Genomic DNA, 27,070 nt, shown 5'->3' with positions numbered 1-27,070 from the left:
TCAGATTAAAAGCCTCAAATTGGTTTCATCTCTAGCTTGGGCTAATTCTGAACTTAATGCCTGAAGTTGCTTCTTAACACGCGCATTTTTCTGTGTTTCTGTTACACGTTCTTCCTCGCTTCTATGGTTCATTACCCCTTCATTTGATAATTCAGCACTAGCCTCAGCATTATTCTCATCATGTTCATCATGTTCGTTTTCTGTCGGAGGAATGACTGGTGGTGGAGGTGGAGAGGGGGTAGACATCACAGTTTTTAACTCTTCTTTGGTCTTTTCCAAGTCTTCCTGGGTTGCAAAAGCTTTGTGTTGCAACTCAGTAGCTTCCTCTTCCTTTTTCTTCTTGGCTTCTTCTAGAAGTGCAATCTTGGCAGTGAATTCAGCAAGTGCTGCTAGCTGCTCCTGATTCTTCATCTGGTCGGCAGCTTGTTTTGCTACGGCAGACTTCGCCTCTTCAGCAGCTCGACGCTCCTTTTCAAGCCGCTCTGCTTCTTCTTTTGCTCGTTTTCATTCTTGATCCAGTTCTAGAGCTTTTTGAGTCTGTTCTTCTAGTTATTTCTGGGCTTTAATTGTCCGTTCTTCAATCTGTCTTAGACGTTCCATTAGCTCTTCCTTTTCACGTTCTATTCTTTCCTTTTCCTTTTCTGCTATTTCTCTTTTCTTCTTTTCATTCTGTAATTGTGCCCTTTCCAACTGCTTCTGATGTTTCCCCTCCCTAGCCTGAGACTTCATCTGTTGTACTTCAATAGTATCAGGCTTCCTTCTTCGCATGTATAGTTCATGGTTTCCCATACATAAGGCCAAAATCCCCTTATGGATTCTCAGATGAGGTGCATAAAAAACAAAATCAGGTGCCTTTTTGTCTATTGGCTTTATAGCAATTTTTTTGTCATTAAATGAAATATTTCTGATTTCACTCCAGGGAAAACCAATTTTAGATGTCAACTTGTCATCATGCTCATAAATATTCAGACTCAAAGCATCAACACCTAGCCACAATTCAGTTCCCTTTTTATTTTTATTCTTATATTTATTTTATTATTTATTATTATTTTTTTTGAGATGGAGTCTCGCTCTTGTCGCCCAGGCTGGAGTGCAGTGGCACGATCTCGACTCACTGCAACCTCCACCTCCCGGGTTCAAGCGATTCTCCTGCCTAAGCCTCCTGAGTAGCTGGGATTACAGGTGCAAGCCACCAAGCCCGGCTAATTTTTTGTATTTTTAGTAGAGACGGGGTTTCACCATGTTGATCCGGCTGGTCTCGAACTCCTGACCTCGTGATCCGCCCGCCTCGGCCTCCCAAAGTGCTGGATTACAGGCATGAGCCACCACGCCTGACCCCCTTTTTGTTTTTCATTTCAAAATAGTTGACACCATATATTTCTAGATCTTGTGCAATCTTCAGGTTTTCCATCATAGAATCCTCCCTTAGCATTCCTCTATGTTCTTCATGCCAGTTCTGTATTCTTTCTTCCCACTGTTCTTTTGTTAGTTTGTGTTGTTCTAATGAACACGCTGGGGTAGGATTCTATCATTAGCCAGGTAGCCTGGCTTATGAATCTCTTTATTATAACCTCCATACTTGGCTTGGACAGCATAGGAAGCCAAAAGAACTGCAGTTTCTGGCGGGCAATATATTTCATCCTTTAAGATGGCTTCTTAAACTTGCAAGAAGAGTCTCTGGGTTATTTCTTGAATTAATTCCTCAGAAACATCTTCAGGAAAGAATTTAGCTCTAAACTAGAACTGTAAAGGATTCACTTTTTTAACATCTTGCTGTGTCACCTTTTTATTTAATTTAAGCCGTGTAGGATAACCTTTGCTGTCTACATACTGCAGCCCAAAAAAACCAGACCTCACGCAAACCAACTGTTTTCACCATCTGGTCAAAAAGTTGTTTGCCAGTTGTATTGGGCACAAAATGATGTTCTTCATGCTGAGAATGTTAAAGCAGGCCGTGATAAGTACAAGACTCTGCGACAGATTCGACAAGGCAATACAAACCTGTGTATCGATGAGTTTGAAGCAATGTGAGAGCTGTTATTTTGCATATATGTTCTGCATAAGCTGAACCACCAACAGAGAAAAGCAGGCCTTTGCGGATACGATGGAATGCATCCCACCTCGCCAAAGCACTTATACCAGTTTGACTGTGCTAGCTAAAAGACAAATTTAAGGGGAGCTCTTCAACATTAAGGCAGTATGATATCATGCTTGGTTTTCTTTTTCTTTTGGTCCAGGGAATGGAGAATGGTGTTCCATTGCTTCCTTTCACATTCTTTCTTTTCTTTTCTTTTTTTTTTCTGTTGAAGGTTAACACTAATTAGCATGTCTGACAAATGCGTATGTGTGGTTTCAGTTCTATGTACATTTTAAATGATAATGGTGAACATTTTAATGGATTTCCCTTGCCTCTTCCATATTTAACCTGTATATATTTCCACATTCTCTCTCGCTCACATTTTCTCAGTGTGCCCTTCTCATATCTGCCATGCCCATAGCCATAATTCCACCATCATACATATCAGGCAGTGTTTAAAATGATGGTAAGCAGCACAGTAGACAGTCTTGGATCATTATGTAGAATATGGTTATGAATCATGAAAAAGATTAGAACATTTAATAATGTATGTACAGCTGGTGGTTAGTTTTTTTAATCCAAATTTAATTACCTAATTGGATATTTGACATTTGGTTATCTAATCACAGTCATCTTTAACAGCTACATTGATTGGTGTATTATCTCCTGTAATCCTTTGATGGCTTTTTTTGCCTACCATTTCACAGAGGTTTGGACAGCAGTAGTAGTTCCCTACGAGAGTTTATTGATGAAACAGTCTCTGCATGATTTTAAAAGTCTTGTTCTTTTATAGACTGATTTAGAAAAACAGATTATTAATAAAACAAAGTATACATTTGTTGGTAACTGATTTTAATTATTTTTTAAAACCTGGACCTTTCTGGAAGGGCAGCATATAAAAACGTCAGTCCTGAGGAGGGGATGACAATACTACCTCACTACTACACCTCTGATGACTGGTTGTTCAAACACAACGGAGTGTGTAAGCTATATGTTTTATAATTCATAACGATAGTCTCAATCATCGAGAAATACTTTTGAAATTTCATTTTCCCTCAGAATATCTTAAAGTGCCAAATGTTTAACTGCCTTTTTATTGAGCCAAACTGTGGGATTCTGATTTGTATTAAAATTGTAAGCTCCTCACTGGTATACTATCATCTTGGAGGGGTGTCGTATGGCTGAGGAAGAGTGAGAGAGAGAATAAGAGAGAGAGAGAGTATGTGTGTGTGTTTGTGTGTGTGTGTGTGTGTGTGTGTGTGAGAGAGAGAGAGAGATGCTAACCTTGTAGCATATGAAGAATGTCTGTACCTTGATATGAGAGTTACATAATCATTTTAGTATATTTGGTTTCTAGATCACTGTGCTTATTTTTTTCCAGTATCTAACTAAAAATACTTAAATTTGGTTTGTTAATTCTATTTTAGAAATTATAATTTTAGTTTATATTAATTTTCATTATATCTTACTGAAGAAATCTTTCCAGTTAGGAGGCTCTAATATTCACATGTTCTAATACTTTGTTTACTGTAAAACAGCTAAATTTGGAGATAACGTAAAGCCTTGTTTACTCTGTGGGGTTCAGCTACTTTCCATTTGGTGTTACACACTCAAATTTACATTTATCTATTAAAATTGCCATTTTATTAAACATTTTCATACACAGTAGATTCAAGTTGTGTCTGAAAATAACTCTTGTACTTTTTTGATTTTGCTGACTTTAAAAGGATTAATCTGGGCAGACATTATGAAAAAGAAAGGTTGCATTTAATATATTTTTTGAACTTTGTAGGACAAAACGTAGCTGGTTAACCTTGAAGTGACTGTTGTACCATAGTTGTGCACATGCTTCAGAATCCTATGGAAGAGAATGTTCCTACCTGCAGTACATCAAAGGAATGGATGGTGGACCCTTACTATTCATGTTTTGAAACATAAATGTTCACTTTAAAGCAATTGCCATAACACATAAAAACCTGAACTTTCATTGGATTTCCTCATTTTGAATTATGTACACTACCATAGCTTGAAAAATTATCAGATATATTTTGCTGTTTATGATCTATTTGTAGATTAGGATTAAAATGGATTTAATCCATTTTTAAGGCTGTGTGAAATTTTCTAAACAAGAACCATTTGCAATATGGATTTCCTTTTGTTTGTTTGTTTGTTTCTTTGAGACTGAGTTTCGCTTTTGTTGCCCAGGCTGGAGTTCAATGGCACGATCTCAGCTCACTGCAACCTCCACCTCCCAGGTTCAGGTGATTCTACTGCCTCAGCTTCCCAAGTAGCTGGGATTACAGGCATGCACCACCACGCCTGGCTAATTGCAATATGGATTTTCAAAGAGATTAAACCAATTATAACTTATCATTAGCAGTCTTGAGCACATGTTCATATAGTCAATGTAAAAATACACTTATGAGTATTTGGTAAATCCCAGTAGGCTTTGACCATTAGCATAATTTTGTGTTGTACAATTAAGTTACAATTACATTTCTAATTTTGGATAATATTCATTGGTTAACAATAAAGTGACAAAAGCTCATGCCAAAAAAGCCTTAAATTAATTGTAAATATTTATGGTGTACAGTATGATGCTTCAATGCATGTATATATTATATAACAATCAAATCAGGGAAATTACCATATCTGTGACTTTAAACATAAATTTTTTGTGGTGGCAACATTCAAAGTCTTCTATCTATCTTGAAATATATGCTAGATTATTATTTGCTGTAGTCACCCTACTGTGTAATAGAACACCAGAATATTCTTCCTAACTGTAAGGTTGTACCCATTGACCAACCTCTTCCATTCCCCCTCTCCTTTCTACCCTCCTCAGCCTCTAGTAACCACTATTCTACTTTCTCAATCTATAAAATCAGCCTTTTTAGATTCCACATATGAGTGAGATCATGTGGTATTTGTCTTTTTATGACTGGCTTATTTCACTTCACATAATGTCCTCCATTGTTCATTTGTGTTGCCACAAATGGCAGGATTTCACTCTGTTTTATGGCTGAGTAGTATTCCATTTTGTGTGTGTGTATGACAATTGAGGGAAATTACCATATACATATATATGTGTACATATACACATTTGTACACATATATGTGTACATATACACATTTGTACACATATATGTGTACATATACACATTTTCTTTATCTACTTATCTATAGATGGGCATTTATGTATTGGCTATTGTGAATAGTGCTGCAACAAGCATGGGAATGAAGATATCTCTTCAACATACTGATGTCATTCCCTTTTGATATATACCCAGTAGTGGGATTCCTGGATCATGTGGTAATTCTATTCTTAATTCTTTGAGGAACTTCCATCACCAATGGTGATTCAGAGTTCTCCTTTCTCAATGGCCCCACCAGCATTTGTTATTTTTTTGTGTTTTAGATAATAATCATTTTGACTGGGGTAAAGTAATATATCAATGTGGTTTTGATTTGAATTTTCCTTATGTTTAGTGATGCTGAACATTTTTTCATGCATCTGTTGGAAATTTCAATGTATTATTTTGAAAAATGTCTATGCAGGACTTTGTTCCTTTTTTTTTTTTTTTTTTTGAGACTGAGTCTTGCTCTGTCACCAGGCTGTAGTGCAGTGGTGTGATCTCAGCTCACTGTAACCTCCATGTCCCAGGTTCAAGTGATTCTCCTGCCTCAGCCTCCCAAGTAGCTGGAACTACAGGCGCACGCCACCACGCCCAGCTAATTTTTTTATTTTTAGTAGAGACAGGGTTTCACCATGTTGGCCAGGATGGTCTTGATCTGTTGACTTCATGATCCACCCACCTCGGCCTCCCAAAGTGCTGGGATTACAGGTATGAGCCACCACGCCCACCCTGACTCATTTTTTAACAAGATTATTTAGTTTTATACTATTGAGTTGTTTGTGTTCCTTATATATTCCAGATATTAACCAAATACATAGTTTACAAATACTTTCTCCTATTCTGTAGGTTGCCTCTTCACTCTGTTGATAGTTTCCATTGCTCTGAAGATGCTTTTTAGTTTGATGTAATCCCATTTGTCTATTTTTGCATTAGGTGCCTGTGCTTTTGAGGTCTTATACAAAATATCCTTGCCCAGCCCAATTTCATGAAGAGTTTCATCTATGTTTTCTTTTAGTAGTTTCACAGTTTTTGTTTTACATTTAAGTATTTAATCCACTTTGAGTTGATTTTGTGTATGGTGAGAGATAGGGGTCTAGTTTCATTCTTCTGCATGTGGATATACAGTTGTCCCAGCACCATTTATTGAAGAGACTGTCTTTTCCTCCATGTCTGTTATTGGCTTTTTTGTCAAAAACAAGTTGGCTGTAAATGCATGAATTTATTTCCAGGTTGTGCACTCTGTTTTATTGGTCTGCGTGTCTGTTTTTATGCCAGTACTGATCTGTTTTGTTTACTGTAGCTTATTTTAAGTCAGGAAGTGTGATGTCTCCAGCTTTGTTTTTTTTTGTTTTGTTTTGTTTTGTTTGCTCAAGATTGTTTTGGCTGTCTGAGGTCTTTTGCATTTACACATGAATTTTAAGATTTTTTTTTTCTGTTGCTGTGAAGAATGTCTTTTTTTTTTTTTTTTCTTTTTTTTACAGAGTCTCACTCTGTTGCCCAGGCTGGAGTGCAGTGGCATTATCTCGGCTCACTGCAACTTCCGCCTGCCAGGTTCAAGCGATTCTCCTGCCTCAGCCTCTCGATTAGCTGGAATCGCAGGTGCCCACCACCACACCCAGCTAATTTTTGTATTTTTAGTAAAGGCAGGGTTTCACCATGTTGGCCAGGCTGGTCTCGAACTCCTGACCTCAGGCAATCCACCGGCCTCGGACCCCCAAAGTGCTGGGATTACAGGCATGAGCTGTCATTGGTATCTTGATAACGACTACATTGAATCTGTAGATTGCTTTGGGTAATGTGAGCATGTTAATTATATTAATTCTTCCAATCCATGAACACGGGATATCTTTTTATTTATTTGTGTTCTCATCATTTCCTTTATTTTCTGTGACAGTATCTCACTCTGCCACCTATGGTGTAGTGCAGTGGCATGATCACAGCTCGCTGCAGCCTCAACTTCCAGGGCTGAATCAATCCTCTCACCTCAGCCTCTTGAGCAGCTGGAACTACAGGTGTGCACCACTATGTCCAGCTAATTTTTTTTATTTTTTATGTTTTTGTGGAAGCAGAGTCTCATGTTGCCCAGGTTGGTCTCAAACTCCTGGACTCAAGCAATCCTCCACCTCAGCCTCACAAAGAGTTAGGATTCAATTTCTTTCATCAATGTTTTATAGATTTCATTGTAAATATCTTTCAGCTCCTTGGTTAAGTTTATTTCTAGAGGTTTTTTGTTGTTGTTGTTGCTATTGTAAATGGAATTGCTTTCCTGATTTCTTTCTCAGATAGTTCACTACCGGCACAGAGAAAAGCTACCACTTTTTAACCACTCTTGTCTTCACTTCACAGTTGGCAAATAGTTTTTACATTCATTGACTCCATTTTTATCTACATAAGTTGCCTATTAGATAGTTTGGACAGGTAAAATTATCGCCACTTTTACATTTTGGATAAATAATCTCAGGCACAAAATATATAAATGACTTTCCTCAAGGTTGCTATGCAATCAAGTGGCAGAGCCAGAACTTATTCTCCAGTTCAGATCTTGAATAGAAGGCCCTGGAACACACAGTTTATGTTTATAAATAGTTTGTTATCATAACACATTACCTTCTTTAAAGCATTGATAATTTAACTTTCTTCTAATTTATTAGAGCATGCAGTTTTTCTATTTTATTCAATTTAGTAAAATATTTCATAAGTGATAACTAAGATTTTATATGGAGCCAAACTGTTCTGTTCCTCTAATGCTTGGAAATATGAAATATGAACAGCTGTTTGAATGTACACATGAAAAATTTCAATCTGTGTATAACGGAAAATTCTAGTGATTCCAAGGATGAGATAATTAAATCAATTTACCTTTGCAAAGGGAAACTGCTCTGGGAATTATTTAAGGTGGTTAAATTGCCTAGCTTTCCCTCCACAAGCTGTCAACACTAAAGAGATTAAGACTTCATTTGCAAGCTTTATTTTTAATGTAAAATGACAGTAATTGACATTTTAAAACTGTATGGTACAGTACTCTACATGACACAAGCAGAAACTTGTACAGCTTTGGAGCCTAGCTGTTGTGCATATTTGCTCCACTTGTCTATTACAAGATCTGGGGTTTTTTAGTAGCTGAATCTTTTGAATATTATCTTCTCTATTAGAACGCAAAAACACTGCTTGTGATGATACTAAGGAAAATCAACTTAAGGACACAGAGTACACATTACTTCTGACTCCTGATCTTCCTTTAAAACTGAAAGAGCTAGTACTCTTGAAGTATAATATTCTATGAACCACTTGCCCATTTACATAATTTGCTTTTCAGTGCAAAGTATTAGGCCCTGACCCAGATTATCTCAAAGTGAATTGTCAGCAAGCCAATAAAATATTGAGCAGATGGATGTCATTTTTCAAAATTAGGCTTTCTTTGACAATAATCATTCTTGATGTTCTATGATAATAAGAATTCAGTAGGAAGAATTCATCAGGCATTTCCTTATGTAGACAGGTATATAGCTTACATAGAAACCAAAAGATGACTGACAAAAAGCAGAAAAACTGCTTCTAATTTCAAAAAAGAAATTTGGCTACATATATATATATATAGTAATACAGCTCCTTGAAGTCCAAGAAGACTTCAAGATATATATATATTCAAGATATATATATATATTTCTCTTTGTTAAGCATATTACAGAATCCTTCCTTTTTATTCTATATGTGAGTCTGGGAAGTTTTCATGCCCATTCTCAGTTTCTATGTATTGTAGTTTTGAAGGCATAAAAAGGTAATCGTATTTTATAAAGAACAATCTGCCTCTTCAATTAATGCCCCATGCTAAATTTGAAATTTACATCCTACACACCACTCTGGTTACAAAATAATTAATTTGATTCAGATGTTTAATTAAGCATGACAGGGAGGCTTTAGTTTTAAGTTAAGAGAGAAAAAATAATGAAAGAGTTGCCTTGGAAAAGCCTAGAGCATATTTTGCAGAGCATCTTGGAACAAACAGTTTTAACTGAAAGAGTTAGCCTATTCCTTTGATGACTTCATTAACAAGTCAAAATATTCAGACCCATGAGGCCTATGACAGAGAATACTCTAGTAGCTGGATGTAGGACACATAGAATTTGGGCTTTTTGATCAAATTTTAATAAATATATTTAATTAAGTAGGCTTTGCATGGGGAATTAAAAGAAAGAAAAGTGCCTCTTATTTATTTTTTGAACCAATGTTTCCTCATTCTATGTTAACTGAAAGGATCTTTTATTTATAGATATTATTATGACTTCCATAAATAGTAAATACATCCATTATACACATATTCACTTTCTTTTTGCTCTATTTTATTGTACAATCTCTTTTTATTGATGTTCAAAACGGTAATTAAAGCCAAGTCTTCATGTTTTCCCCTTTACTAACACTTACATTTTGTTGTAAGCAAAAGAACAAAAGAGTAAATCTTATCATGGTGATTTACTTGATTCTCAATTTTACTGACATTTACATCTGTACCCACATAGAATGGGAAGAAATAAGTGAACATTCACAGAAATGGCATAAATGCAAAGTTGAATTTTTAAAAATGCAATGTTCATTAGACAACCTGCAATTGTTTTCGTATTTTTTAAATTTTCATTTACAACAATATTTCCTGTAGAATTATAGTCACTATTTATAAGTCACAAAATGTCAAATTGGCTGACGAATGTTCTCATATCTCAGATTTACAACAATAGCTATGCTCAAAGTTGAAAGAGGTTTTTAAACAGACAGCAGTTTTATACAAATCCTTACAAATAACTCATGGATACAAAGTCAGGTGCTGAACTTCGTTTAATAATATTCAACTGAGGGAAAGGAGGGAAATCCATGGTAGTCACACAGGTACATGGCATGATGTTGAAATCTCAGCTCTGGGGAAGATGTTTCAAATCCCAAAGTTTCTGATTTTCTCACATGCTCTATTTCTCCTCTCCAGCCCTCCTAAAGGCCAGTGAAAAGCCACCACTGTTACTAGTGACAGAATGTTGTATCTATCACCTAATATCTGATAGAAAAAAACCACTTGAACTATTGTTCTATTGACACAGTATTCCTGATATAATAGTAGGTTGTGTGACCATTCTCTATCTATCTTCAAAAATGTCTTAGGATTTGAATCTAGTCCAATCTTACTTGCAACATTAATTCAAGGAATTATGGGTGTGTGTTGGATTCTATTAAGTCCTTCTGAGTACTGGGAACTAGACTAAGCACCTACACTTCATTGTCAAAGTGGTTTATCAAGTAATGAGTAATTAGTATTGATGAGATGCAACTGCACCAGAAAATAGATACTAATTTTGTACTCTGAAGGAGCAATGTGATTAGCAAGGTACAAAAGTCGAAGAGACTTCAGAGCCACTGAGTTTCTGGAACTGAAGTGGTCAGTGCCAATCCAATCTCATCTAGTATGAGACTTAGCCTATTCCTTTGATGACTTCATTAACAAGTCAAAATATTCAGACCCATGAGGCCTATGACAGAGAATACTCCAGTAACTAGATGTAGGACACACATGTTCTAAGGATGGAGTGACCGGGGCATGGGAATTTGTGCTTATGAATCACAAAATGATGATTATGTTGTTGCTGTGCATGCTGTGTTGCTGTCTGTCCTGTATTCCTTCTTCAAATTAATAAACTTTATGTTGGGTAAAGTCTAACATGTCTCATGAGTTTGTCAATCCTGACTTAGTGCACTCTCTCTGGTTGATCAGAGTGGACACTGTATACATCTATTTCACTGAACTTCTACTTCATATTAAAAGTGTATCTTTGGCTTTCCCATTTGATTCTAGTTTTTCCTGCTTCTCATGTTATTCTTATGTTTCAATTCGAAAGCCCCTGCTCCTTCTCCCATCCCTTAAACTTGTACATTTAGCACTGAAGTGAATAGATCAAAATTGTTAGACTTATACACATCTGGATTTGCATCCTAGCTTTGCAACTCAAGGGCAGTTTTAGGTGGTGAAAATTAGTTAACCTTTGGAGTTTCAATTTCTTATTGGTATACTAGGTCCTATATATCTCATAATTTTATTCAAATTGTATAACACATATAAAGTTATTTTGAATGTATAAATGGCTTAATGAATGAGAACAAACCAGTAAATATGCTTACATGAACTTATATGTTGCAAAAATTAAGAATAACTGCCATCTATCTTTGTATCTTACAGTACCTGAGGTGGAGGGGCCCTGTATCTATTAAGGATATATACTGTGTCATATATTTACATAGATTATATTATACAAACTGTCAGTATAGACACTATATTCATTTTATATAGGAAAATTAGAAGCTTTGAATTTTTTAATACTCTGAACTTTATTAAATATAATTGCTAGGAATTGAGGGCAATTTATCAATTTTATCAAGAGCATTGTGTCAATATAATCCTAATTAATTTTCAAAACAACTCTGTAATTACTGTTATCCCATTTCACAGATGAAAGAAGTGGATATTTAGAAGAATTATTAGCATGTAATGGAGCAAGTATTAAAATTCAAGTGTGTATGATTCTAAAGTCTATAATCTTTTAATTAATAATGCTGCTACAAATGAATTCAGTGACTAGAACATAATATGGAAATAATATATATTTGATGAATGACTACATAACACTTTTATAGTTTGCGCTTTAGGAGTAATATGATTTTATTCTCATTCTCTAGTGGGGGTGCCACTTCAATCAACCTGTGGATGACACAAAAACATCTGGCTGATATTCCAATCACTTTATATTAACATTATTTATTATAGAGAGTTTTCAGCACCTTGAACCCCTAAAATAAAATTCAGAATGTCCTGTGTTTGTCTAAGACCAGGTATAACAAGGGAAAAATATTCTGATTTTACATGTGAGATTTTTAAGTGCTTCTTTTGGATAGAGATGAAACTGTTATTTTAGTGAATTATATTTAAAAACACTGCTACAACATTGATTATAATATCTTGAAGAGTACAAAAATTCAAATATTTCAGGTAAAATAGGATAGTAGACAATTACGTTACAGAAAAGTGTGGGAGGACAGAAAGTAGAGTTTCTTTTATTGACATAGAAAACTTTGAATGATGTAACAAAGCCAAAGATAGATGTTTAAAAAAGATTGTATAAGACAAAGGGAAAAAAAATGCTATTTGTCATAGGATGAATTGTGTCCCCCCAAAAGATATATGAAGTCCTAACCCTAAGCACCTTGGAATGTGACATTACTTGGAAATAGAGTTTTTGCTGATGTAATCAAGTTAAGATAAGGTAATTAGGGTGAGCCTTAATCCAATATAACAAGTGTACTTATAAGAAAAGGGAGAATCGCTTGAACCCGGGAGGCAGAGGTTGCAGTGAGCCAAGATTGCGCCACTGCACTGCAGCTTGGTGATAGAGTGAGACTCCTTCTCAAAATAAATAAATAAAAAGAAAAGGGAAATCTGGACACACACACACACAGAAGAATGCCAACTGAAGACAGATACATGAGAGAAGACAGCCATGTGAAGATGTGGTAGAGATTGGAGTTATGCTGCTACAGTGAAGAAAGGCCTAGGGCTACCAGAAGTTGAAAGAGGAAAGGAGGAATTCTGACCCAGAGGCTTCAGATAGAGTGTGGCCTTGCTAATATCTGATTTCGAACTTCTGGCCTCCAGAATTTTAAGACGATAAATTTATCTTGTTTTAAGTCACCAAGTTTGTGAGACTTTCTTACAGCCACCCTAAAAACTAACACAATATTTAAAAAATCTTGTTTGTAAAGAAAAATATCTCTACACTTATCTTTTCATGGACCAGGGTGTACAAAGTTCTTTTGGAGTGGAGAGTTGTGAAACTCTCAATTTGCACTCTGTAAATATCTTAACATGGGTATGTTCTCATTTTTGACAAAGATTTGAAGTGAGAATGAAAATTTTTTCACTGATTTATAAATGTGTGATAACATTTTTCTTTGTCTTCAATGATAAATATTTTTTTCTCATTGCTCTGTTTATTCGAATATTGATCTACTAAGAGCAAAGAAAGGTTATACTAATCTATATATTCCTCTGAATTACCAAGGTTAATTCAGGCCTTAGCCTCAGTTATTTGATGATTCTTTTAAATTCACATTTCATTTTGATGTGTGGTCCTGACCAGAGCATATGACCAGAGCACAGTGGTTTAAATAGCATGAATAACTTCTTTGTGTAAGTTACTTATTGCTGTGTGACAAATTACCCCAAACTTTGATGGCTTAAACCAACAACATGTATTGTCTCACAATTACTGTGAGTCAAGAATCCAAACATGACTTAACTGGATCCTCTGGCTTTAGGCTGCTCTCAAAGCTGTAGTCACCTACAGACTCAACTGGGAAGGATCTGCTTCTTACTATATGTGTGTGGTTGTGGCAGGATTCAGTTCTTTGTGGGCTATGGGATTGAAATTCCTCATGAGCTGTTGGCCCAATTTTTTCCTTGTTTCCCTGACATGAGGACCTGTCTTTAGAGCATCTCACAACATGGCCATTTGCTTTATCATCAAAAGGGCAAGAGAGAATAACAGCAAAATATACAGTTCCAGCAAGATGGAAGGAACAGTCTTTTGTAACCTAATCGACTAGTGACAACCCTTCACTTTTGTCATATTCTGTTCATTAGAAGAAAGTCACTAGGTTCAACCCATATTCAAGGAAAGGAGATTGCACAGGGATATGAGTACCAGGAAACAAGGATCACTGGGAGCCAAACCTACCATACTATTGTGTGATCAAATGATAAATATGCCTAATATGATTAAATGATGATATATCTATGTATTGAAATAAAAGATAAACAATAAGAAATAGCTTTTCATAAACTGAAATCAGTAAGTAGGTATACTTTTCTTATAGAATACTTTTTAATAAGTAATAAAGGAATTACATAAATTGCAATGAAAAAGTGAAAGAGACTGAATAAGAATTGCAGGTTGGAATTCTGGCAAATCACGTATCAATGCCAAGTATTTAGCTGTGAGTTTTATATATTCTGTATTGGATGAGAGCAAAAGCTTTTAAGTCATACATCTATGGGTTCGTATCTAGGGTCAACCACCACTTACCAGTTGTTTTTTCATCTGTAAAGTGAGGGTCCTAATTCCTACACATCAGATATTTAAATCTGACCTCACATATAAGGTACTTAGCCTGCTTAAATAATTTCATGAGTAGTATTATTTTTAAGATGATCATTTGCTCTATAATAAAAGACTTGGGAGAATGGAGCTATTTAAACAGAGGAGGTGTTTTCATATCAGTGAAAATAACTATTAATGTCAGGAGTAACACTGGGCAGAGGTAGAAGCCTCATTTATGTCAAACAAAGATGCTAAAAATCATTATACAGGAAAAAGTTCTGCCAGAAACTGAAACAAAATGGAGCTTAAGGTAAGGACAGGGAACAAATTTGGGGAGTTGACAGTTCATTCAGGTGTAAAGAGATAGAATCATGAAATATTGTAGTGATCCTGACAATGATGTCTTTCTACCTAGGGACTGGTTTTATTGATGTTCAAATACAAGACAGTTTTTGGCCTATTTCATCCTAAATATTCACCTTGAAATCAGGTAGATTGTTTGCTACCATGAGTCAGTCCAATTTTTCATTCCTCCCATATCCACTCCATGAGTGGTTTCTTTCAATGGTAAGAAGTGGAACAAGGGGGATGCGATAAAAATTTGGAGTGATGAGATAGTGCCAGAAAAGGACTTCTATCCATTTCCCTTCAAATGTTTCCCTTATTTTGTTTTTCATGGACTGATTGGCCCATGGACGTAAGACATATGGACATGGACATAAGACTGATTGGCCCATGGGCATAAGAACAATAAGTACACATGTCCTACTATTTGTCAGGCATATTCATGAATAACATGTGTACCATATTACTTATGACTTTATGAGTCAGTGAGTATATCATTTGTATAAAAGTGAAATCTGAATATGAGAGGAGTTAGGAGATATGCCTAAAATCACAGAATTTGTCATTAACAAATATTGGGATTAAAAATAATTTTTCTTGCTCCAAGGAATGTGAGTTTCCACTACAATCCTTGTACTTATAAAATGCTAGAATTAGGGTCAGATTTGACTGATTAAAGAGATAACCAAATCGTTTAGGTTAAAACAATTTTATTCACTTAGCGTTAATTTGCATTTGATTTATATGTGTTTCCATGTTGCAATTTTTTCCACCCAACACAATGTAATTAATATCACACACTAATTTTTGCAACTTGCATGGCAAAGCCAGAAAATTCAAATTTATAAGCACCATCAATCACCAGGTTGATGTTTCCTTATGTACAATACAATAAAGAAGAGAATGTCATCATATTCTTTTTAATTTCTGAATATGTTAAAACTCTAAAGAAAATAAATTACATTTTCTCTTTTTTATATGTCTAGTGTGTTCTTTTAGTAAAACCACGAATGAGGAGTCTATACTTGTATTTAATCTTATAAAATGGCAAGGTAGATAACCCACAAGCACATAGTTACTGGAGCTAAATAGATAAGCTAAAGATAACTAGAATAGCTAAAACAAGTCTGAGAAAAGAAGTAGCTTAGAGGACTCATACTACCTGATTTTAAGACTTGCTATATAAATATAGTATGATACTGAGAGAGATAGACACATAGATAATGGAACAAAACAGAGAACAAAAAAGTAGACCCACACCAATATGTCCAATTGATTTTTTTTTGCAAAAGTGAAAATGCAATTCAATGGAGGAAGGATAATCTTTTCAACAAATGGTGTATGACATCCCTAGGCAAAAAAATAACCTCAACCTAAACCTCAGACCTTATACAAAAATTAATTCAAAATGCATCACAGACGTAAATACACAAGGTAAAACTATAAAACATTTAAAACAGAACATCAGAAAAAAATTTATGACCTAGAGTTAGGCAAAGAGTTCTTAGACATGACACCAAAAGCACAATCAATAAAAGCAAAAAAATGGATAAATTGGGCATCACCAAATTAAATTTTTTGGCCCTGCATATATCCTGTCAGTAAGATTAAAAGAGAAGCCTCAGACAGGGAAAAAATTGGAAAATCATATTTCTGACTAGGACTATTTAAAAAATATATTGGGAACTCTCTGAACTCAACAGTAAGAAAATGAAAAATCTAACAAGAAAATAAGCAAAGGCTTGAACAGACACTCCACCAAAGGAAATGTTAGACATGGACTTAACTGACTAATGAAACAGAAGATGAGGATTTCTAGAAAATATTTGTTTTACTGATATGGGCACAACCCTCTTCTTTCTCCTCTTTCTTCATATTCCTGCTCAGAAAATGTATGCAATGTATGGAAGTACAGTATCCACCTTGAAATCAGAAAGACAAAACTCACTTGATTAGGATGGTGGACCAAGAAGACAAAAGGAAACTGATACATTGATGATATCAAGTTATTGTTTCCCCTATATTTCCGAGTTATTTCCCCTATATTTAGAGTTAAATTTCCTCTATTTCCCTTGAATATCTTTCCCAAAACTGTAGAAAATAAATACATTGGCAATGTGAGTTTTCTGTATTGTTTGAGAACATTCAATTCTGCTATAGGGGACAAGAAAACAAATGGAATAGATGAAACTTACATGAAGTTTTAAACATAGATTTTAAGTTAAGCAAGTAGCTTATGAAACTAGGTGAAGATCACAGAATTTGTTAAGAATCAATAAATAAGCGTCTTATAAGCCATCGGCAAATTGCATAAGATGTGTTAACTTTAGATATTAACTTAGTAACTGGTTGAAGAGTCCAACCCCTGGTAAAGAACACATCTGTAATTTTTCAGGTCTACCATAGGCAATTATAAAGGCTTTACCTGAAAGGCCTTGCTGGGGAAAGCCCCTCTCCTAACATGAGACTTGCTGCACATGCACAGCCAATATCTTTTTTTTTTTTTTTTTTTTACAGAGTTTCACTCTGTCACCCAGGCTGGAGTGCAGTGGCACGATCTTGACTCACTGCAACCTCTGCCTCCCAAGTTCAAGCAATTCTCCTGCCTCAGCCTCCGGAATAGCTGGGATTACAGGTGCCTGCCACCACGCCAGGCTAATTTTTGTATTTTTAGTAGAGAAGGGGTTTCACCTTGTTGGCCAGGCTGGTCTCGAACTCCTGACCTCAGGTGATCCACCCATCTTAGCCTCCCAAAGTGCTGGGATTACAGGTGTGAGCCACCGTGCCCAACCATATTGCCACTTTTGAAGGTAGTTGCAGTCAAGGTTTAGGCCCTTCTGCAGGTCATGCTCTTTCACATATTTATATTCCTTGCCCCAGTGCCTTCATTCGGAGGTCTCCTTATCTATGGCCTTGGGCAAAGACCTTCTTTAGTCAGCTCTGCCAAGGCCTCCTTATGGGGGTATATAGAAGGGAAATCTTGAAAACACGATTGTCCACTATGACTCAGTACTCAGAACTTTCCACTCAGCCCTTCCCCCTTGCTTCCTCTCAACCCCATGCCAGGGTCCATAAAACTGGAACCTTCTGTCCCAGGCTTCCTCAACAGTGAGATGATGCCCACATTTACTCCCATTCACCTGACCTTTGATTGGTGTGCCAATCACGGAGAGTTGGTGATTTCTCCAGGTTTGATCTCTTGCTTATACCATCACAGGAAGCGATTAAAGAGCTTAACTCTCATTTTGGGCTTATTTCTCTAATCAGCTACTTGGACACCTAATCAGACACCTCAATGGTCAGCACTCTCTTTCTCAGCTCAGTTGAGCTCCTAGCACTGGTAAAACATATACACATGGAATATATAATGGAAACAAGAAAGTTACTTATGGATAGAAAGGGATGGAAAGGCAAAGTCATAATCATGTCGAATTTGAGCTCATGTATGTGTCATCCCTAAATCAATCACCCATCGGTCACCCAGTATGGCCCCATTCTGGCTCCACGTGACATCTCCTTAAGCAACACACACACACACACACACATACACACACACAGCAGAGGAGGGGAGGAGAAGAGGTGGAGGAGGAGGGGGAGGTAGGACGAGGAGGTGTGGGGGGCAGGGAGAGAGAGAGAGAATGCCTCTTTATAAGGCTAATTGGTGAGCTCTAGCTGATGGCCAGGTATATGTATCTGTCCTTACATAGCTTCTATAGAGCAAGCATGTATTTGTCACAGGAAATTTCTTTTAACTCATTTACTCAAAACTCAATGATTGTCCTCATAACCAACTTTCAGAGGAAAGGAGATGCAGTAGAGATAGAGAAAGGCATATGAACATTGCGCAAACCATGATTCAGGCAGCTTCTGAAGGTGGAAAGCCGTCGTTCCTCTCCCATTTCATATCAAAAGTATCTTAAACAAACTCCCTTCTCTCAATGTTAACTCTGTTATTTAAATTGATTTACTAAAATGTGATTCAGGGACCATAATTTGGTCTATTAATCTTTTGCTTCTATGGGACATCTGGTAAAGCTAGCCTGGTATGTATGTGGATGCAACTGTTGCACCAGGGCTATTTCCCAGGTAATAACAGTTAATGCAAGAAACTTTCCTTTGAGACTTATCTCGTTTTTATATGTAGAATATTAACTGCCACTCATTAAAATTTTTTCTGCAGTTACGGTTTTAATAAACGTTTTAGCCCAAAAGTAAATTAGAAGACTGTGTTTCTCTCCTAATTCCCAGGCAAATATATTGAATTTTGCTCTTTTCTTGAAATGTCCAGGTTTCAGATAATCATCGTCACAAAAACTGATATATCTACTACTTGGAATTTATGTCAAAGCCCTATGTGACATGCTACATGACCGATCTGTGAAAATTCCAACAGTGTATAAAAAATTATTTCCTTTTCTAAATACTATTTCTCTCTCCTTTCCTTTATTTCTCTCAATAAATGAAACAATAATTTATATGATCTGTATGTTTCCTATTTTTACCAATTGGTATATTGATTTCTAAATATTGATGCTTCCCTTGATTGCTTAATTTTAAATTTCTTGCTGTATTTGTAGCAGATTATTGAGGCACAAGTCTTTTATTTTTTGGTGGATTACACTATTTTAATTAAAATTTGTATTACGAGACAATCGTAGATTCACAAGTAGCTGTAAGAGATAATACAGAGACATCCTATGGTCCCTTTACCTATTTTCCTCCAATGTTAACATCTTGCAAAACTATACTTTAGAAGAACACATAGAGGAAAAAGCCCATGAAATTGGATTTGCCAAGATTTCCTGTATATGGTATCAAAAGCACAGGCAACAAAAGTAAAAATACACAAATTGGACAACACTAAACTAAAAAATTTATCCACACCAAAGGAAACAATCAACAAAATGAAAAGGCAACCCACAGAATGTGAGAAAACATTTGCAAAGCATATATCTAATAAGGGATTGATATGGTTTGGCCCTGTACCCTCCCCCCACCACCAAATCTCATGTTGAATTGTAATCCTCAGTGTTGCGGGTGGGACCTGATTGGACATGATTGGATCATGGGGGAGAATGTGTCCCTTGCTGACTCATGATAGAGTTCTCAGGAGAGCTGGTTGCTTAAAAGTGTGTAGCACTTCCCCCTTCGCTCTCTCTCTTCCTCCTGCTTCGCCATGTGAAGAAGGCACTTGCTTCCCCTTTGCCCCACTGCCATGATTGTAAGTTTCCTAAGGACTCCCAAACCATGCTTTCTGTACAGCCTGCAGAACTGTGAGTCAATGAAACCTCTTTTCTTCATAAATTACCCAGTCTCAAGTAGTTCTTTATAGCAGTGTGAGAACAGACTAATTCAGGGGTTAGTATCCAAAATATACAAGAAACATATACAACTTGATAGCCAAAAAATAAATAACCTGACTTTAAAAAGGCAAAAGACCTGAGTAGTCATCTTTCCAAAGAAGACATACAAATGGCCAACAGGTATATGAAAAGGTGTTCAACTTCACTAATCACCAGGGAAATGCAAATCATAACCACAATGAGATATTACCTCATAACTATGAGGATGGCTGTTATCAAAAAGTCAAAAGATAACACGTGTTGGTGAAGATGTGAAGAAAAGGGAACCCTTGTACACTGTTGATGGGAATGTAAATTAATGCAGCCTCTATGGAGAACAGTATAAACATTCCATAAAAAATTAGAAATATAACTACCATATGATCCAGCAGTCCCACTCTGGAATATATGTCTAAAAGAAATAAACTCATTATTTTGAAGAGATTTCTGCACTCCTATGTTCATTGCAGCATTATTCACAATAACCAAGATATGGAATCAACGTAAGAGCCTGTTGATGGATGAATGGATAAAGAAAAGATATACACACACACATATATAGTGTACACACATACACTGGAATATTATTCAGCCTAAAGAGAATGAAATCCTGCTAGTTGTGACAACACAGATCAACCTAGGACATTATACTAAATGGAATAAGTCAGACACAGAAAGACAAATACTACATGATCCCATTTATATGTGGAATCTAATAAAGTCATACTCAGATGCAGAGTAGAAGGGTGGTTACCAGGAGTAGAGGATAGGGGAAATGAGTAGATGTTGGTCAAAAGGTACGAACTTGAAGATATGAAATGAACAAGTTCTGGAGACCTAACATACAGCATGCTGGCTATAGTTAATAATAATGTGCTGTATGTTTGAAATATGCTAAGAGAGTAGACCTTAAGTATTCTCACCACAACAAAAAGAGTAACTACATGTGTTGTTGATGGCTATGTTAATTAGCTTGATCGTTACAGTACTTTTACAATATATATGTACAGCAAAACATCATGTTGTACACTTTGAATATATTTTATTTCTTTGTCAATTTTACCTCAGCAAAGCTGAAAAAAGCACAATGAGATATCACCTCATACCTCCTAGCATAGCCATTATCCAAGCAAACAAATAAACAGAAAATAATTGTTGGTGAGGATGTGGAGAAATTGGAAGCCTCATGCACTGTTGATGGAATTTTAAAATGGCACAGACACTATGGAAAACATTCTGGTGCTTCCTCAAAAAATTAAAAATAGAACTACTACATGATCAAGTAATTCTTCTTGTAGTTATACACCCAAAAGAATTGAGCAAGGTCTTGAAAAGATATTTGCACACTTATATTTATAGCAGCACTATTTACAATAGCCAAAAGGTGGAAGCAATCCAGTGTTCACTGAGAAATTAATGAATAAACAAAATGTGATATGTATATATACACACACACACACAATGGAATAGTATTTAGCTTTAAGAAGGAAATAAATTCTGACATATGCTACAACATGGATGAACCTTGAGGACATTATACTGACTGAAATAAACCAGTCACAAAAAGACAAATTCTGTATGATTTCACTTACATGAATCAAATTCATAAAAACAGAAAGCAGAGGCCGAGTGCGGTGGCTCACGCCTGTAATCCCAGCACTTTGGGAGGCCGAGGCGGGCAGATCACGAGGTCAGGAGTTTGAGGCCAGCCTGCCCAATATGGTGAAACCCCGTCTCTACTAAAAATACAAAAATTAGCCGGGCGCGGTGGTGCGCGCCTGTAGTCCCAGCTACTCGGGAGGCTGAGGCAGAAGAATCGCTTGAACCCAGGAGGCAGAGGTTGCAGTGAGCGGAGATCGCCCCACTGCACTCCAGCCTGGGCGACAGAGTGAGACTTCATCTGAAAGAAAGAAAGAAAGAAAGAAAGAAAGAAAGAAAGAAAGAAAGAAAGAAAGAAAGAAAGAAGGAAAGAAAGAAAGAAAGAATAATGGTGTTTGCCAAGGGCAAGAAGGATGGGAAATGGGGAAATGGGGAGTTTTCTAATGGTACAGAGTGTTAGATTTGCAAGATGAAAAAGTTCTGGAGATTGTTTGCTCAATGTTGTGAATATATTTAACACTACTCAACTAACACACTTAGGAATGATTAAGAAGGTACAGTTTATTTTATGTGTTTTTCATCATTAAAAAACCCTATAGTACAATACCACAACCAGGATCTTAGGAAACCAACATTGTTACAATCCACAGTTTTACTTATACTTCAGCAGGGGCGAGTGTATTTAATTCTGTATAATTCTATCGCGTGTAGCTTCATGCATCTACTAAGAATCAAGATACAGAACAAAATAATCATCATAGATATCCCCTATTTTGCCTTTGCATAAGCACACCCACCTCCCTCCCAAAGAAGCTTCCCTCAGTTCCACAACCTTATCTCACTCCCATGGAAATCACTAATTTATACTCTCCTCCTGAAACTTTGTCTTTTCAAAAGGTTAAAAATGGAAACTTACAGAAAATAACCTTTTGACATTGGCTTTTTCCAGGCAACATAATTCTTTAGATACGTATCCAAGTTGTATGCATCAATAGATTGTTCCTTTTCATAAATGGTAACTTTCAAGCCTTTCCAGTGAGAACGAAAAAAGTTGCAGTCACTTTAACAGGAAGTTTTTCAGTTTCTTAAGATGTTAGTCATTGACTTAGCATAGCACTCAGCCATTACAAAACTAGATTTCTACAGAAGAAATGTGAAACATACATCCATCTAAGACTTGTAAGTTAAGGAGCGTAGGATCATTATACATAATAAGTAAAAAGTGGGACGATGGGGGTGTCTTTCAAATTCTGAATGGTTAATCAAAAGGTGATTTGCAGACAGAAAGGGATATTGAGAAGAAACAACGTTTTGATACATGCTGCAAGACTAATGATCCTCAAACACATGCAAGCGAAAGAAGCCAGCCAAAAAGGACCACATATGACATGAATTCCCTGTATAAGAATTTTCAAGAAAAGGCACATCAATAGAGGTATAAAGTAGATTAGTGATTGCCCAGAGTTAGAGGTAAGAAGGAAATGTGGCAGTTAACAGGAACAAAATTTCTCATGCAACGACATAATTTCTAAAAGTTAGATTCTGCTGAGCGTTTCACAGCTTGGTGTATTTACCAAAAAATCATGAAATTATACATTCAACATGAGCAAACATAATGCAAATCATCCCATTAAAGTTTTTTAAAACATCAATTGCATTTCTATATAATAACAATGTATAATCTGAAACTGAAATTGAAAAAAATTACCATTGTCAATAGCATGAGAAGGAATAATTGATTTAAAATTAATATCAAATGAGGAAGACTTGTACACTGAAAACTACAAAATATTACTGAAAGTAACAAAAGATGATATAAGTAAATGGAATATCATTCCAGATTCATGGATTCATGACATGGCATACATATCAATACTCTCAACTAGATGTACAAATTCAAGGTCATCATTTTCAGAAAAGCTATTATGCAAATGACCAAGACACAGGAAAATATGCACAGGAAATACAAATTTAAAAGACAATGTTAACCACTTTCACACAGAAAAATTGAAATAATAAAAACCACAAGAAATAAGTGTGGTCAAAGACATGGAGTGAATATCATCCTCACAAAGTTGTGATGGGGAAGAAAATTATAGAAATAATTTGACAATTTCTAATAATGCTAAAAAAGTTGTCTTATAGGAAACAGCAAGAGCACAACTAATAATACATATAAAAAAATGAAAACAATTCCCATGATAACATGTAGACAAAGATCACAGCAGCATTATTCATGATATCTGAAAAGAGAAACCGCTGCATGTCCTTCAACTGGGGATCAGACAAAAAAATAAAATGTATATTTATAAAGTGCAAAACAATATTATGGAATACAAATTCATGTTAATGGATTAGAAAATTCAATATCGTGAAGATGCCAACAGATTTAGGTATACCTACAGATTCAAAAACATTGCTATTAAAATCTCAGCCTCACTTTTTCAGAGAAATGGAAGAGCTGATATTAAAATTCATATGTAAATGCAAAGGTCCTAGGAGAGCCAAAACAATCTTGATTTAAAAAATAAGTGAGAGGATGAAAAATTCACAATTTCAAAACTTAGTACAAAGGGACAGTAATCTATAGGGCACAGTATTGACACTAGGATGGAAATGTCAACCAATGCAACAGAATACAGAGTGCATAAATACATCTATTTATTTTTGATCAATTGAGTTTTGACAAAGATTCCAAGACAATTCAATATAGAATGTTAATCTCTTCCACAAATGATACTGGGACATTTGGATATCCATATGCAAAGAATGAATGTAGAACTTTAGTTTAACCATGACACAACCATAGATAAAAAACAAAAAATACATATAAAGGTATATGCCAAAACTCCAAAACCGTAAGAATAAAATAGAGCAGTACGTCTTTGAGCCCCTGAAACATGCAATGATTTCTTACAAAACACTGAAACAACTCATGCAAAAAAAAGGATCAGAATTCCAAAATTAAAACATTTTGACCTTCTAATGGCCACATTGATAAAGAGCAATAAAATTAATATAAATAAAACTATATTTGCAAATTATATGTGAGGTAAACAATTTATGAATATAAAGAACCATTTCAATGCAAAGAGAACAGAACTAAAACTGTATGCAAAGGATTTGAGTAGACATTTCACTTAAGAATATACCAGTTGTGAGCAAGCCCAAGAAAAAATGACCAATAGCATATATTTTTAAGAAAATGCAATGACAAATGCCAAGTCATAACCACAAAAGCACAATTATTTTAAAAGCGCACATGCACATACTCTTAGAGCATAGAAAATAACAAGTATTTTCAAAGATGTGGAGAAACTAGAACTCTCATATCTTTCTGGTGGAAGTGAAAAATGTAGCCACTTTGGAAAACAGTCTGTCAGTTTCTTAAGATATTAAACTATTAAACATCAACTGTGCATAGGATTGAACAATAGCAAGAGTCTTTTTTTAATTTTTATTTATTTATTTATTTTTGAGACGGAGTCTTGCTCTGTCGCCCAGGCTAGAGTGCAGTGGCTCAATCTCGGCTCACTGCAACCTCCGCCTCTCAGGTTCAAGCGATTCTCCTGCCTCAGCCTCCTGAGTAGCTGGGATTACAGGTGTATGCCACCCTTCCTGGCTAATTTTTGTATTTTTAGTAGAGATGGGGTTTCACCATGTTGGTCAGGCTGGTCTTGAACTCCTGACCTCATGATTTGCCCACCTTGGCCTCCCAAATTGCTGAGATTACAGGCATGAGCCACTGTGCCTGGCCGCAAAAGTCATTTTCTATACAAGAGAAGTGAGACAAAATTCCACCCAAAGACTTGGAAAGTGAAGGTTTATAGAAGCATTATATGTAGTAACCAAAAAGTGGAAAAATTTGGGATGTCCTTCAACTGGTGAATGGATAATCAAAAGTGGTACATAAAAAGAAATAGGATTCTACATTAGAAAGGAACAAAATTATGAGACATCTTACAGTGCTAAACATCCTAAAAAATCCTGCAAATGAAAGAAGCCAGAAACAAAAGCCCACAAACTGCAGAAAAATCAAATTAATACAAACAGAAAATAGATTAGAGGTCACGTTGCCAGAGGCTAAGGGTGGGAAGCATGAGGATGACTACTAATAGATTGTAGGGTTTTCTTTCCTTTTCTTTTCTTTTTTTTTTTTTGAGATGGAGTTTCAGTCTCCCAGTCTGGAGTGCAGTGGTGCGATCTCAGCTCACTGCAACCTCTGCCTCCCAGGTTCAAGCGATTCTCCTGCCTCAGCCTCCCGAGTAGCTGGGACTGCAGGGGAGCACCACCACACCTGGCTAATTTTTGTATTTTTGGTAAAGACAGGGTTTCGTCACGTTGGCCAGGCTGGTCTTGAACTCCTAACCTCAGGGGATCCACCTGTATCGGTCTCCCAAAGTGCTGGGATTATGGGCATGAGCCATTGCACCTGGCCTAGAATGTAGGGTTCTCTATGCAATAACAATTCTAGAAATTACCTCTTGGTGAGGTTTCACAACTGAGCATATTCATTTAAAATTGTTGAATTGTACATTTAACATGGGCAAACTTTATGATGTGTAAATTATCCCATAAAGGTCATGTGAAAACATCAATCTCGTTTTAATTTAATTTAATTTATTTTAGACAGGGTCTTGCTGTGTCACCCAGGCTGGATTGCAGTGGTGTGATCACAGCTCACTGCAGCCTTGACCTCCTAGGCTCAAGTGATCCTCCCACCTCAGCCTCCCTGAGTACATGGGACTATGGGCATATGCCACCATGCCTGGATAATTTTTTTATGTTTTATTTTTTTGTGCAGACAGGGTTTCACTATGTTTCCCAGGCTGGTCTCTAACTCCTGGGCTTAAGAGATCCTCCCACCTCAGCTTTCCAAAGTGTTGAGATTACAGGCGTGAGACACTGCACCTGGCCTAAATGTTATTTTAGACTAACCAAAAAGTTAATAATAAAAAATATAGAAAACAACAAGTGTTTTCTCAGGATGTGGAGAAACTGGAACTCTCATACTCACCTGGTGGAAATGAAAAGTTACAGCCATTGTGGTAAATAGATGGTCATTTTCTTAACATATAAAACATGGAACCGGGCATGGTGGCTCACGCCTATAATCCCAGTACTTTGGGAGGCTGAGGCGGGTGGATCACCTGAGGTCCGAAGTTCGAGACCAGCCTGACCAACATGGAGAAACTCCGTCTCTACTAAAAATAGAAAAAATTAGCTGGGCGTGGTGGCGCATGCCTGTAATCCCAGCTACCTGGGAGGCTGAGGCAGGAGAATTGCTTAAACCTGGGAGGCGGAGGTTGCAGTGAGCCAAGATCATGACATTGCACTCCAGCCTGGGTGACAAGAGCAAAACTCCATCTCAAAAAAAAAAAAAAAAAGAAAGAAAGAAAAAAGAAAAACATGGATTTAGCAAAGGATTCAGCAATTGCA

At 36.2% G+C, this 27,070-nt stretch overlaps 1 pseudogene; it reads right to left on the bottom strand.

Annotated features, from left to right (window-relative positions):
• LOC743204 (radixin-like) lies at positions 1 to 26,675 on the bottom strand (annotated as a pseudogene).
• Between the last annotated feature and the right edge of the window lie 395 nt (positions 26,676 to 27,070).

Source organism: Pan troglodytes, chromosome X (genome assembly GCF_028858775.2).
Source record: "Pan troglodytes isolate AG18354 chromosome X, NHGRI_mPanTro3-v2.0_pri, whole genome shotgun sequence".
Classification (NCBI taxonomy): Eukaryota; Metazoa; Chordata; class Mammalia; order Primates; family Hominidae; genus Pan; species Pan troglodytes.
This window is presented reverse-complemented; position numbering and strand designations above follow the sequence as displayed.